This window comes from Ranitomeya imitator, chromosome 3, assembly GCF_032444005.1.
Source record: "Ranitomeya imitator isolate aRanImi1 chromosome 3, aRanImi1.pri, whole genome shotgun sequence".
NCBI classification, from domain to species: domain Eukaryota; kingdom Metazoa; phylum Chordata; class Amphibia; order Anura; family Dendrobatidae; genus Ranitomeya; species Ranitomeya imitator.
This window is the reverse complement of record NC_091284.1, coordinates 828866361-828881067: the sequence shown is the minus strand read 5'-3', so window position 1 is coordinate 828881067 and position 14707 is coordinate 828866361.

Sequence of the window (14707 nt, the reverse complement as noted above, 5' to 3'; positions counted from 1 at the left end):
ATAATTCAAAGTTGGAAAATTGCAAAATTTTCATAATTTTCGCCAAATTTCCGTTTTTTTCACAAATAAACGCAGGTACTATCAAAGAATTTTTACCATTGTCATGAAGTACAATATGTCACGAGAAAACAATGTCAGAATCACCAGGATTCATTGAAGCGTTCCAGAGTTATAACCTCATAAAGGGATAGTGGTCAGAATTGTAAAAATTGGCCCGGTCATTAACGTGCAAACCACCCTTGGGGGTAAAGGGGTTAACATCTATTTATTTTTGGTGAGTACTAACTGTCAGACACTCATTACAATCGGCCTCCGCTGACAACACCAATGCTGCCTGTGTACCCCTGCAAGATAATTCCAAGTGTCTACAGCCTACTTTTGTTATGTTACGCCTACTAAGCCTGTCTGCGGTCCATTATAGAAATTGTCCTTCACTGACCACCCCACTGCTGCCAGTGTACCCCTGGAACCTTTTTTAAAGTGCCTACAGCCTACTTTTGTTATGTTAGGCCTACTAAGCCTGTCTGCGGTCCCTCCTTCCACTAGTCCTCCACTGACCAGACCACTGCTGCCCTTGTACCCCTGGAACCTTTTTTAAAGTGCCTACAGCCTACTTTTGTTATGTTAGGCCTACTAAGCCTGTCTGCGGTCCCTCCTTCGACTAGTCCTCCACTGACCAGACCACTGCTGCCCGTGTACCCCTGGAACCTTTTTTAAAGTGCCTACAGCCAACTTTTGTTATGTTAGGCCTACTAAGCCTGTCTGCGGTCCCTCCTTCCAATAGTCCTCCACTGACCACACCACTGCTGCCCGTGTACCCCTGGAACCTATTTTAAAGTGCCTACAGCCTACTTTTGTTATGTTAGGCCTACTAAGCCTGTCTGCGGTCCCTCCTTCCACTAGTCCTCCACTGACCAGACCACTGCTGCCCGTGTACCCCTGGAACCTTTTTTAAAGTGCCTACAGCCAACTTTTGTTATGTTAGGCCTACTAAGCCTGTCTGCGGTCCCTCCTTCCAATAGTCCTCCACTGACCACACCACTGCTGCCCGTGAACCCCTGGAACCTATTTTAAAGTGCCTACAGCCTACTTTTGTTATGTTAGGCCTACTAAGCCTGTCTGCGACCCCTCCTTCCAATAGTCCTCCACTGACCACACCACTGCTGCCCGTGTACCCCTGGAACCTATTTTAAATTGCATAGAGCATCCTTTTTTTAATTGTTGGCGTACTAAGTCTGTCTGCGGTCCATAATTGAAATTGTCCTCCACTGACCAGAGCAATGCTGCCTGTGTACCCCTGTAACCTTTTTTAAACTGCATTGAGCCAAATTTTTTGTTTAAGGCCTACTACCTGTGTCTGTCTGCGCCACTCAATACAGCTGTCCTCCTCTGAAAAAAGCTGAGCGTCAATAGTCTGGTTTTCAGCCTATAGGAATTTGAAAACTGCATTGGGGCTACTACTTCGGTAGGGCCTACTAACGGTGTCTGCCGCTCCAAGGTGTTCTCCAGGTTGCCTCTCCATAGCTTCGATCTTCTAGCTCTCGTTTAGTAGTTGTTGAAACAACACTGCATTAGGCCTACAAGTTGGGTCTGGGTTGTAGAGACGGTGTCTTCCGCTCCAAGGTGTTCTACAGGTTGCCTCTCCATTGCTTCAATCTTCATGCTCGTCTTAAGTAGTTGTTGAAACAACACTACATTAGGCCTACAAGTTGGGTCTGGGTTGTAGAGACGGTGTCTTCAGCTCCAAGGTGTTCTCCAGGTTGCCTCTCCATAGCTTCGATCTTCTAGCTCTCGTTTAGTAGTTGTTGAAAACAACACTGCATTAGGCCTACAAGTTGGGTCTGGGTTGTAGAGACGGTGTCTTCTGTTGTAAATTCTGTGGTCAAGCTCCCTCCTGTGGTCATGAGTGGTACTTCGGCTGGTTCTGTCTATGAGCTTCCTCTGGTGGATGTGAGTGGGGCTGCGGCTTCTGAGTTTCCTTCCTCAGGTGACGAGGTTATAAGTCGTTAGGTGCTGCTCTATTTAACTCCACCTAGTTCTTTGTTCCTGGCCTCCAGTCAATGTTCCAGTATTGGTCTTGCTTTCTCCTGGATCGTTCTTGTGGCCTGTCTGCCCTGCATAAGCTAAGTTTTGCTTGTGTTACTTTTGTTTGCTATATTTTCTGTCCAGCTTGCTATATTGGTTTTTCTTGCTTGCTGGAAGCTCTGAGACGCAGAGGGAGCACTTCCGTACCATTAGTCGGTGCGGAGGGTCTTTTTGCCCCCTCTGCGTGGTTGTTTGTAGGTTTTTGTGCTGACCGCAAAGCTATCTTTCCTATCCTCGGTCTATTCAGTAAGTCGGGCCTCACTTTGCTAAAATCTATTTCATCTCTGTGTTTGTATTTTCATCTTTACTCACAGTCATTATATGTGGGGGGCTGCCTTTTCCTTTGGGGAATTTCTCTGAGGCAAGGTAGGCTTATTTTTCTATCTTCAGGGCTAGCTAGTTTCTCAGGCTGTGCTCCACGGCTACCTTTAGTGTGGTATGATAGGATTAGGGATTGCGGTCAGCAGAGTTCCCACGTCTCAGAGCTCGTCCTATGTTAGTAACTATCAGGTCACTTTGTGTGCTCTTAACCACTAGGTCCATTGTGGTTCTAAATCACCTGTTCATAACAGTACTGGAGGCCCAAAGTACTAATGCTTCTCAATAGAGGGAAAAGAGAAGTTCTGAGACCATTTTTTTCTCTCTGTACTGTGTTTTGTCTTTCTTTTCCCCTAGACATTTGGGTGGTTCAGGACACAGGTGTAGTGATGGACATTAAAGGTCTGTCTTCTTGTATGAATCATCTCACTGCAAGAGTACAAAATATTCAAGACTTTGTGGTTCAGAATTCTATGTTAGAACCAAGAATTCCTATTCCTGATTTGTTTTCTGGAGATAAAGCTAAGTTTCTGAGTTTTAAGAATAATTGTAAACTGTTTCTGGCTTTGAAACCCCGCTCCTCTGGTGACCCAGTTCAACAAGTCAGGATCATTATTTCTTTATTATGTGGCGACCCTCAAGACTGGGCATTTTCCCTTGCGCCAGGAGATCCTGCATTATGTAATATTGATGCGTTTTTTCTGGCGCTCGGATTGCTGTATGATGAACCTAATTCAGTGGATCAGGCAGAGAAAAATTTGCTGGCTCTGTGTCAGGGTCAGGATGAGGTAGAGATATATTGTCAGAAGTTTAGGAAGTGGTCTGTGCTCACTCAATGGAATGAATGTGCGCTGGCAGCAATTTTCAGAAAAGGTCTCTCTGAAGCCCTTAAGGATGTCATGGTGGGATTTCCTATGCCTGCTGGTCTGAATGAGTCTATGTCTTTGGCCATTCAGATCGGTCGACGCTTGCGTGAGCGTAAAACTGTGCACCATTTGGCGGTATTATCTGAGCATGGACCTGAGCCTATGCAGTGCGATAGGACTTTGACCAGAGCTGAACGGCAAGAACACAGACGTCAGAATGGGCTGTGTTTTTACTGTGGTGATTCCACTCATGCTATCTCCGATTGTCCTAAGCGCACTAAGCGGTTCGCTAGGTCTGCCATCATTGGTACGGTACAGTCGAAATTTCTTTTGTCCGTTACTTTGATCTGCTCTTTGTCATCCTATTCTGTCATGGCATTTGTGGATTCAGGCGCTGCCCTGAATTTGATGGATTTGGAGTATGCTAGGCGCTGTGGGTTTTTCTTGGAGCCCTTGCAGTATCCTATTCCATTGAGAGGAATTGATGCTACGCCTTTGGCCAAGAATAAGCCTCAGTACTGGACCCAGCTGACCATGTGCATGGCTCCTGCGCATCAGGAGGATATTCGCTTTTTGGTGTTGCATAATCTGCATGATATGGTCGTGTTGGGGTTGCCATAGCTACAAGTCCATAACCCAGTATTGGATTGGAAATCAATGTCTGTGTCCAGCTGGGGTTGTCAGGGGGTACATGGTGATGTTCCATTACTGTCTATTTCATCATCCACCCCTTCTGAGGTCCCAGAGTTCTTGTCGGATTACCGGGATGTATTTGATGAGCCCAAGTCCAGTGCCCTACCTCCGCATAGGGATTGTGATTGTGCTATCAATTTGATTCCTGGTAGTAAGTTTCCTAAAGGTCGGCTGTTTAATTTGTCTGTACCTGAGCACGCCGCTATGCGGAGTTACGTAAAGGAATCCTTGGAGAAGGGTCATATTCGCCCGTCGTCGTCGCCATTGGGAGCAGGGTTCTTTTTTGTGGCCAAGAAGGATGGTTCGCTGAGACCTTGTATTGATTACCGCCTTCTAAATAAAATCACAGTCAAATTTCAGTACCCCTTGCCGCTGCTGTCTGATTTGTTTGCTCGGATTAAGGGGGCTAGTTGGTTCACCAAGATAGATCTTCGTGGTGCGTATAATCTTGTGCGTATTAATCAGGGCGATCAATGGAAAACAGCATTTAATACGGCCGAGGGCCATTTTGAGTACCTGGTTATGCCATTCGGGCTTTCTAATGCTCCATCAGTGTTTCAGTCCTTTATGCATGACATCTTCCGAGAGTACCTGGATAAATTCCTGATTGTATACTTGGATGATATTTTGGTCTTCTCGGATGATTGGGAGTCTCACGTGAAGCAGGTCAGAATGGTGTTCCAGGTCCTGCGTGCGAATTCTTTGTTTGTGAAGGGGTCAAAGTGTCTCTTTGGTGTTCAGAAGGTTTCATTTTTGGGTTTCATTTTTTCCCCTTCTACTATCGAGATGGACCCTGTTAAAGTTCAGGCCATTTATGATTGGACTCAGCCGACATCTCTGAAGAGTCTGCAAAAGTTTCTGGGCTTTGCTAATTTTTATCGTCGCTTCATCAATAATTTTTCTAGTATTGCTAAACCGTTGACTGATTTAACCAAGAAGGGTGCTGATGTGGTCAATTGGTCTTCTGCTGCTGTGGAAGCTTTTCAAGAGTTGAAGCGTCGTTTTTCTTCTGCCCCTGTGTTGTGCCAACCAGATGTTTCGCTCCTGTTCCAGGTCGAGGTTGATGCTTCTGAGATTGGAGCAGGGGATGTTTTGTCGCAAAGAAGTTCTGATGGCTCGGTGATGAAACCATGCGCCTTCTTTTCCAGGAAGTTTTCGCCTGCCGAGCGTAATTATGATGTTGGCAATCGAGAGTTGCTGGCCATGAAGTGGGCATTCGAGGAGTGGCGTCATTGGCTTGAAGGAGCTAAGCATCGCGTGGTTGTCTTGACTGATCACAAGAACTTGACTTATCTTGAGTCTGCCAAACGGTTGAATCCTAGACAGGCTCGTTGGTCGCTGTTTTTCTCCCGTTTTGACTTTGTGGTTTCGTACCTTCCGGGCTCTAAAAATGTGAAGGCGGATGCCCTGTCTAGGAGTTTTGTGCCCGACTCTCCAGGTTTGTCTGAGCTGGCGGGTGTTCTCAAAGAGGGGGTAATTTTGTCTGCCATCTCCCCTGATTTGCGGCGGGTGCTGCAAAAATTTCAGGCTAATAGACCTGACCGTTGCCCAGCGGAGAAACTGTTTGTCCCTGATAAATGGACGAGTAGAGTTATCTCTGAGGTTCATTGTTCGGTGTTGGCTGGTCATCCTGGAATCTTTGGTACCAGAGAATTGGGGGCTAGATCCTTTTGGTGGCCGTCTCTGTCGCGGGATGTGCGTTCGTTTGTGCAGTCCTGTGGGATTTGTGCTCGGGCTAAGCCCTGCTGTTCTCGTGCCAGTGGGTTGCTTTTGCTCTTGCCAGTCCCGAAGAGGCCCTGGACACATATCTCTATGGATTTTATTTCGGATCTCCCCGTCTCTCAAAAAATGTCGGTCATTTGGGTTGTTTGTGATCGCTTCTCTAAGATGGTCCATTTGGTACCCTTGTCTAAATTGCCTTCCTCCTCTGATTTGGTGCCATTGTTCTTCCAGCATGTGGTTCGTTTACATGGCATTCCGGAGAACATAGTTTCTGACAGAGGTTCCCAGTTTGTTTCGAGGTTTTGGCGAGCCTTTTGTGCTAGGATGGGCATTAATTTGTCTTTTTCCTCGGCTTTCCATCCTCAGACAAATGGCCAGACTGAACGAACCAATCAGACCTTGGAAACATATCTGAGATGTTTTGTTTCTGCCGATCAGGATGATTGGGTGTCCTTTTTGCCTTTGGCTGAGTTCTCCCTTAATAATCGGGCCAGCTCGGCTACTTTGGTTTCGCCGTTTTTCTGCATTTTTGGTTTCCATCCTCGTTTCTCTTCAGGGCAGGTTGAGTCTTCTGACTGTCCTGGTGTGGATACTGTGGTGGATAGGTTGCAGCAGATTTGGACTCATGTGATGGACAATTTGACATTGTCTCAGGAGAAGGCTCAACGTTTCGCTAACTGCAGGCGCTGTGTGGGTCCCCGACTTCGTGTTGGGGATTTGGTTTGGTTGTCATCTCGTTATATTCCTATGAAAGTTTCCTCTCCTAAGTTTAAGCCTCGTTTCATTGGTCCGTATAGGATTTCTGAGGTTCTTAATCCTGTGTCTTTTCGTTTGACCCTTCCAGCTTCTTTTTCCATCCATAACGTATTCAATAGGTCATTGTTGCGGAGATACGTGGCACCTGTGGTTCCATCCGTTGATCCTCCTGCCCCGGTTTTGGTTGAGGGGGAGTTGGAGTATATAGTGGAGAAGATTTTGGATTCTCGTATTTCGAGATGGAAACTCCAGTACCTGGTTAAGTGGAAGGGTTATGTGTCATGATTCCAATGGCAGGGAATCACAAAAGGACAAGCACCAACGAGCTCTAGGGTGATGGGACCTGAGCTGACCGCGACCCTAAACCTGAACACACAAATAACAATAGCCGGGGAACGTGCCTACGTTGATCCTAGACGTCTCGCACCAGCCGAAGATCTAACTTCCCCTATTAGAAGAAACACAGACCTCTCTTGCCTCCAGAGAAATACCCCACAGAAATAGCAGCCCCCCACATATAATGACGGTGAAATGAGAGGAAGGCACATACACAGTATGAAAACAGATTCAGCAAAATGAGGCCCGCTAAAACTAGATAGCAGAGGATACAAAAGTAAACTGCGCGGTCAGCAAAAAACCCTTCAAAAAACCATCCTGTAATTACTTGAACTCATGTTCCAACTCATGGAACATGAGGAGCAATTACAGCCCGCTAGAGCAACCAGCAGCAAAGAAACAATAATATGCAAGCTGGACAAGACAAAAATAAAGCAAAACGTGGAACAAGAAAATCAAAAACTTAGCTTGTCCTGAAGATTACTGAAGCCAGAAGCTGAGGTAACAAAACACTCTGATAACCTTGATAGCCGGCGGGGAAATGACAAGAAAGCTCGGTTAAATAGGAAACTCCCAAATCCTAATAGAACAGGTGGACACCAGAGACAGCAGAACACAAATCACCCAGTACCATCAGTAACCACCAGAGGGAGCCCAAAAACAGAACTCACAACAGTACCCCCCCCTTGAGGAGGGGTCACCGAACCCTCACGAGAACCACCAGGGCGACCAGGATGAGCCCTATGAAAAGCGCGGACCAAATCATCAGCATGAACATCAGAGGCAACCACCCAAGAATTATCCTCCTGACCATAACCCTTCCACTTGACCAAATATTGGAGTTTCTTCTCCACAACATACTCCAATTCTCCCTCCACCAGCAGCGGAGCAGGAGGCTCTAGCGAAGGAACAACAGGTACCTCATACCTCCGCAACACCGACCGATGGAACACATTATGAATAGCAAACGATGCCGGGAGATCCAAACGAAACGACACAGGGTTAAGAATTTCCAAGATCCTATAAGGACCGATGAACCGAGGCTTGAACTTAGGAGAAGAGACCTTCATAGCAACAAAACGAGAAGACAACCACACCAATTCCCCAACACGAAGTCGAGGACCCACGCGGCGACGGCGATTAGCAAACTGCTGAGCCTTCTCCTGGGACAACTTCAAACTGTCCACCACATGACTCCAAATCTGATGCAACCTATCCACCACCATGTCCACTCCAGGACAATCAGAAGGCTCCACCTGACCAGAGGAAAAACGAGGATGAAACCCCGAATTACAAAAGAAAGGAAAAACCAAGGTAGCAGAACTAGCCCGATTATTAAGGGCAAACTCGGCCAGCAGCAAAAAGGTAACCCAGTCATCCTGATCAGCAGAAACAAAACACCTCAAATAAGTTTCCAAGGTCTGATTAGTTCGCTCCGTCTGGCCATTCGTCTGAGGATGGAATGCAGACGAAAAGGACAAATCAATGCCCATCTTAGCACAGAACGTCCGCCAAAATCTAGACACAAACTGGGATCCCCTGTCAGAAACGATGTTCTCCGGAATCCCATGCAAACGAACCACGTTCTGGAAAAACAGAGGGACCAACTCAGAGGAGGAAGGCAACTTAGGCAAGGGTACAAGATGAACCATTTTAGAAAAGCGGTCACACACAACCCAGATGACGGACATTTTTTGAGAGACAGGGAGATCCGAAATAAAGTCCATGGAAATGTGCGTCCAAGGCCTCTTCGGGATAGGCAAAGGTGACAACAATCCACTGGCTCGAGAACAGCAAGGCTTAGCCCGAGCACAAACCTCACAAGACTGCACAAAAGAACGCACATCCCTCGACAAGGAAGGCCACCAAAAAGACCTGGCCACCAAGTCTCTAGTACCAAATATTCCAGGATGACCTGCCAACGCAGAAGAATGGACCTCGGAGATGACTCTACTGGTCCAACTATCCGGAACAAACAGTCTCTCAGGCGGACAACGATCAGGTTTACCCGCCTGAAACTCCTGCAAAGCACGTCGCAAGTCTGGGAAGACGGGTGACAAAATCACCCCATCCCTAAGGATACCAGTGGGCTCAGAATTTCCAGGGGAGTCAGGCACGAAACTCCTAGAAAGAGCATCCGCCTTCACATTCTTTGAACCTGGCAGGTATGAAACCACAAAATCGAAACGGGAGAAAAACAGTGACCAACGAGCCTGTCTAGGAATCAGACGCTTGGCAGACTCAAGGTAAATCAGATTTTTGTGATCAGTCAAGACCACCACACGATGTCTAGCACCCTCCAGCCAATGACGCCACTCCTCAAATGCCCACTTCATGGCCAAAAGTTCCCGATTACCCACATCATAATTCCGCTCAGCGGGCGAAAATTTTCTAGAAATGAACGCAAATGGCTTCATCACCGAGCAATCGGAGCTTCTCTGTGACAAAACCGCCCCCGCTCCAATCTCGGAAGCATCAACCTCAACTTGGAAAGGAAGCGAAACATCAGGCTGACGCAACACAGGAGCAGAAGAAAACCGGCGTTTAAGTTCCTGAAAGGCCTCCACAGCCGCAGGAGACCAATCAGCAACATCAGCACCCTTCTTAGTCAAATCCGTCAAAGGCTTAACAACACTAGAAAAATTAGTTATAAAACGACGATAGAAATTAGCAAAGCCCAAGAACTTCTGCAAACTCTTAAGAGATGCAGGCTGCGTCCAGTCACAAATAGCCCGCACCTTGACGGGATCCATCTCAATAGTAGAAGGGGAAAAAATATACCCCAAGAAAGAAATCTTCTGGACTCCAAAGAGACACTTTGAGCCCTTTACAAACAAGGAATTAGCCCGCAGGACCTGAAACACCTTCCTGACCTGCTGAACATGAGACTCCCAGTCATCAGAAAAAAACAAAATATCATCCAAATACACAATCATAAATTTATCCAGATATTCACGGAAAATATCGTGCATAAAGGACTGGAAGACTGAAGGAGCATTAGAAAGTCCGAAAGGCATTACCAAATACTCAAAATGGCCCTCAGGCGTATTAAATGCGGTTTTCCACTCATCACCTTGCTTTATTCGTATAAGATTATACGCACCCCGGAGATCAATCTTAGTGAACCATTTAGCCCCCTTAATGTGAGCAAACAAATCAGTCAACAAAGGCAAAGGATACTGATATTTTACGGTAATCTTATTCAAAAGACGATAATCTATACAAGGCCTCAAGGACCCATCTTTCTTGGCCACGAAAAAAAAAACCTGCTCCCAAAGGGGACGAAGATGGACGGATATGTCCCTTTTCCAAGGACTCCTTAACATAATCCCGGATAGCAGTATGCTCTGGCACTGACAGATTGAACAAACGACCTTTAGGAAATTTACTACCAGGAATTAAATCTATAGCACAATCGCAATCCCTGTGAGGAGGAAGCGAACTGAGCTTAGGCTCCTCAAAAACATCCCGATAATCCGACAAAAATACAGGAACCTCAGAAGGAGTAGATGAAGCGATAGAAATCGGAGGTGCATCATCATGAACCCCCTGACATCCCCAGCTTAACACAGACATTGTTTTCCAGTCAAGGACTGGATTATGAGTTTGTAACCATGGCAGACCAAGTACTAGAACATCATGTAAATTATACAATACCAGGAAGCGAATCACCTCCTGATGAACGGGAGTCATACGCATGGTCACTTGTGTCCAGTACTGAGGTTTATTCATAGCCAAAGGTGTAGAGTCAATTCCCTTCAAAGGAATAGGGACTTCCAGAGGCTCCAGACTAAACCCACAGCGATTGGCAAATGACCAATCCATAAGACTCAGGGCAGCGCCTGAATCCACATAGGCATCGACGGAAATGGATGATAATGAACAAATCAGAGTCACAGACAGAATGAACTTAGACTGTATCGTACTAATGGCAACAGACTTATCAACCTTTTTTGTGCGTTTAGAGCATGCTGATATAACATGAGCTGAATCACCACAATAAAAGCACAACCCATTTTTCCGCCTATAGTTTTGCCGTTCACTTCTAGACTGAACTCTATCACATTGCATTGTCTCAAGTGCCTGTTCAGAAGACACCGCCAAATGGTGCACAGGTTTGCGCTCCCGTAAACGCCGATCAATCTGAATAGCCATAGTCATAGACTCATTCAGACCCGTAGGCGCAGGGAACCCCACCATAACATCTTTAATGGCCTCAGAAAGGCCATCTCTGAATCTTGCAGCCAGGACGCACTCATTCCACTGAGTAAGCACTGACCATTTCCGAAATTTTTGACAATATATTTCTGCTTCATCTTGCCCCTGAGAGAGAGCTAATAAAGCTTTTTCAGCCTGAATCTCTTGGTTAGGTTCCTCATAGAGCAAACCCAATGCCAGAAAAAACGCATCCACATTAAGCAACGCAGTATCCCCTGGTGCCAATGCAAATGCCCAATTTTGAGGGTCACCCCGCAGGAAAGATATAATAATCTTAACCTGCTGAGCAGGGTCTCCAGAAGAGCGAGATTTCAAAGAAAGGAACAGCTTGCAATTGTTCCTAAAATTCAGAAAACTAGATCTATCTCCAGCAAAAAACTCTGGAATAGGAATTCTAGGTTCAGACATAGGAGCATGTACAACAAAATCTTGTATATTTTGAACCTTAGCAGCAAGATTATTCAAGCTGGAAGCTAAACTCTGGACGTCCATGATAAACAGCTAAGGTCAGAGCCATTCAAGGATTAAGAGGAGGGAAAAAAAAAAAAAAAAATCAGCCAGGCTGCAATTAGGGCTAGGCAGCAACCTCAGAGGAGAAAAAAACAAAAAAACTTCCTCAGACTACTTTTCCTCCTACTTCAGCCCAAACATTTTTGGCCGGCTATACTGTCATGATTCCAATGGCAGGGAATCACAAAAGGACAAGCACCAACGAGCTCTAGGGTGATGGGACCTGAGCTGACCGCGACCCTAAACCTGAACACACAAATAACAATAGCCGGGGAACGTGCCTACGTTGATCCTAGACGTCTCGCACCAGCCGAAGATCTAACTTCCCCTATTAGAAGAAACACAGACCTCTCTTGCCTCCAGAGAAATACCCCACAGAAATAGCAGCCCCCCACATATAATGACGGTGAAATGAGAGGAAGGCACATACACAGTATGAAAACAGATTCAGCAAAATGAGGCCCGCTAAAACTAGATAGCAGAGGGTACAAAAGTAAACTGCGCGGTCAGCAAAAAACCCTTCAAAAAACCATCCTGTAATTACTTGAACTCATGTTCCAACTCATGGAACATGAGGAGCAATTCCAGCCCGCTAGAGCAACCAGCAGCAAAGAAACAATAATATGCAAGCTGGACAAGACAAAAATAAAGCAAAACGTGGAACAAGAAAATCAAAAACTTAGCTTGTCCTGAAGATTACTGAAGCCAGAAGCTGAGGTAACAAAACACTCTGATAACCTTGATAGCCGGCGGGGAAATGACAAGAAAGCCCGGTTAAATAGGAAACTCCCAAATCCTAATAGAACAGGTGGACACCAGAGACAGCAGAACACAAATCACCCAGTACCATCAGTAACCACCAGAGGGAGCCCAAAAACAGAACTCACAACAGTTATGGTCAGGAAGATAATTCCTGGGTCTTTGCCTCTGATGTTCATGCTGCCGATCTGGTTCATGCCTTTCATTTGGCTCATCCTGGTCGGCCTGGGGGCTCTGGTGAGGGTTCGGTGACCCCTCCTCAAGGGGGGGGGTACTGTTGTGAATTCTGTGGTCAAGCTCCCTCCTGTGGTCATGAGTGGTACTTCGGCTGGTTCTGTCTATGAGCTTCCTCTGGTGGATGTGAGAGGGGCTGCAGCTTCTGAGTTTCCTTCCTCAGGTGACGAGGTTAAGTCGTTAGATGCTGCTCTACTTAACTCCACCTAGTTCTTTGTTCCTGGCCTCCAGTCAATGTTCCAGTATTGGTCTTGCTTTCTCCTGGATCGTTCTTGTGGCCTGTCTGCCCTGCATAAGCTAAGTTTTGCTTGTGTTACTTTTGTTTGCTATATTTTCTGTCCAGCTTGCTATATTGGTTTTTCTTGCTTGCTGGAAGCTCTGAGACGCAGAGGGAGCACCTCCGTACCGTTAGTCGGTGCGGAGGGTCTTTTTGCCCCCTCTGTGTGGTTGTTTGTAGGTTTTTGTGCTGACCGCAAAGCTATCTTTCCTATCCTCGGTCTATTCAGTAAGTCGGGCCTCATTTTGCTGAAATCTATTTCATCTCTGTGTTTGTATTTTCATCTTTACTCACAGTCATTATATGTGGGGGGCTGCCTTTTCCTTTGGGGAATTTCTCTGAGGCAAGGTAGGCTTATTTTTCTATCTTCAGGGCTAGCTAGTTTCTCAGGCTGTGCCCGAGGCGCCTAGGTCTGGTCAGGAGCGCTCCACGGCTACCTTTAGTGTGGTATGATAGGATTAGGGATTGCGGTCAGCAGAGTTCCCACGTCTCAGAGCTCGTCCTATGTTAGTAACTATCAGGTCACTTTGTGTGCTCTTAACCACTAGGTCCATTGTGGTTCTGAATCACCTGTTCATAACAGTCTTCCGCTCCAAGGTGTTCTCCAGGTTGCCTCTCCATAGCTTTGATCTTCTAGCTCTCGTTTAGTAGTTGTTGAAAACAACACTGCATTAGGCCTACAAGTTGGGTCTGGGTTGTAGAGACGGTGTCTGCCGCTCCAAGGTGTTCTCCAGGTTTCCTCTCCATAGCTTCGATCTTCTAGCTCTCGTTTAGTAGTTGTTGAAAACAACACTGCATTAGGCCTACAAGTTGGGTCTGGGTTGTAGAGACGGTGTCTGCCGCTCCAAGGTGTTCTCCAGGTTGCCTCTCCATAGTTTCAATCTTCTAGCTCTCGTTTAGTAGTTGTTGAAAACAACACTGCATTAGGCCTACAAGTTGGGTCTGGGTTGTAGAGACGGTGTCTGCCGCTCCAAGGTGTTCTCCAGGTTGCCTCTCCATAGCTTCGATCTTCTAGCTCTCATTTAGTAGTTGTTGAAAACAACACTGCATTAGGCCTACAAGTTGGGTCTAGGTTGTAGAGACGGTGTCTTCCGCTCCAAGGTGTTCTACAGGTTGCCTCTCCATTGCTTCTATCTTCATGCTCGTCTTAAGTAGTTGTTGAAACAACACTACATTAGGCCTACAAGTTGGGTCTGGGTCGTAGAGACGGTGTCTGCCGCTCCAAGGTGTTCTCCAGGTTGCCATATAATCGAAACTGCATAGAGCCTATTTTGTTATTTTATGCCTACTAAGTCTTTCTGCGGTCCCTCCTTCCAATTGTCCTCCACTGAGCACACCAATGCAGACCGTGTACCCATGTAACCTTTTTTAAACCTGCATCGAGCCAACTTTGTGGTGTAAGGCCTACTTGTAGTGTCTGGCTGCTCCACTCAAAACAGCTGTCCTCATTACAAAAAATGACCTACAATTATCTAGTTTTCAGCCTATTGGAATTGTAAAACTGCAGTGGGCCTACTAGTTGGGTTGGGGCCTTCTATTGGTGTCTGCCGCTCCTTGCTGTTCTCCTCCAGTGAACAAAGCTGTGCCACCTGTTTACTACTGTTGCCAATTTTGAACTGCATTTAGACTACTTACTGATTTGGGCCTACTCTCTGTGTCAGCCTCTCATTCCATTTGTCCTCCACTGAACAAAGCAATGCCCCCTGGTTAGTCCTGTTACCAATTTTGAACTGCATTTAGCCCACTTTATTCTTTGGGCCCATATCTATTTCCCCCTCATCCTGCCCATTGCCCAGCCAGTGATAGATGAGTCTGCTGGTACATTGACCCATAACGCAACATTCCCCGTGCACGCTACACTGCAAGATTATGACCCTGCTGAAAGTCAGGTTCCCCTTCCCGCATACCATACCACCTTATACGGGGACAAAGA